A 1,364-nucleotide genomic window follows, 5' to 3' on the forward strand; every position below is an offset into this window, starting at 1 on the left:
TTCCCTCCACAGATCTGCTGGTCTTTTTGTTAACGTTACTTTTCTCTATATTGCATTGTTTTTACTTCTAATTAAGTTCACCTCTTTCATATATTTTAACTTCACAGAGGTAGGAAATAAGTCTTAATATAAATTTACAAGATTATAATGGTGTTTTTTAAAACTTAGGAATATGCCATATTTTCATAACAATTTAAGCACATGAAATTATATCTCCATCCTCGTAACACCCGGTTAATGTGACTTTAAATGATTTAGAAAGTTATTAACCCACATGTGTGAGTGATGTCAGCACATTTCTCAAACCTGAAAAACTGAATACTAAGGTGAATGCCCAAATGAAACCAGCAAATCTGGTCCCCAAGACTCCACAAAGAGGGTGGGGCATGAAAAAGAAAAAGGAGAATAAAAATAAATTTATTAATTAAATAGTTGTACAAATAAAATTATGAGATTCTCTCTTTACTTTCTCTGGTAACTCCCCACTGGCAACCATAGATATTTAATCTCCAAGCAGGAGACTGGAGGATTCTTTCTTGGTGAAACTGACCAGTCTAGTAGTAAGGACTTCAGAATACTAATATTTAGGGGAGGGAAGGTAGTGCCTAAGTGGCTCCCAAAGAAATGAATGAATTTGCTCATGGTTGCTGCAAGTGAAACTCATCAATCAACAAGCCCTTCTCATCCACACAGAGCTCCCAAATGGATTTTATCATTTTGCTCTTATATGGGAAATGATGGTCAAGAAATCGCCAGAGGTAATAAAAGCTTCTAATATCCAAGAAAAAATGAATACAAAACATATACAACAAGAGAAAGGTGAAATAGAAAAAAAGTAGATTTAAGTATTCTCCAATAATTACTAAGGATCCAAAAAACCCCCAAAATTTACTACTTTATTCCCAGAAATTTGGCATAATGCTTACCATATAATACTTGCTCAGTAGATATTTATAGAAAGTTAGAAAGGTGCAATAAAGTGGTATACTCATTAAATATATGTATGTGTATACATATATTAATATACATATAAACACACACAGTTATAGGTATATGCATCTATGTTTTAAATATAAAAATATAAAATATTGTATACCAATGTAGAAATTCAAATGTGTATATGCATTTTACATAATAATTAAAATTAGAACAAAAATACATTTTGAGAAACGTACATATGTGCACAAAAAAGCTAATAATATTTAAAATTCACAATATGTTGAACACAGTTCTGTTTTCTTTACATAAATTAAATGATATAATCACCACAACAAACCATTTTCAAACTGAAGTAGAAAGATTAATTCAAGTCATGGAGAGTAGTAAATAACGGAGCCAGCATTTAAAAGCAGGATTTCTAATAA

Source organism: Propithecus coquereli, unplaced genomic scaffold (genome assembly GCF_000956105.1).
Source record: "Propithecus coquereli isolate 6110/MARCELLA unplaced genomic scaffold, Pcoq_1.0 Scaffold231, whole genome shotgun sequence".
In the NCBI taxonomy this organism is placed as follows: Eukaryota; Metazoa; Chordata; class Mammalia; order Primates; family Indriidae; genus Propithecus; species Propithecus coquereli.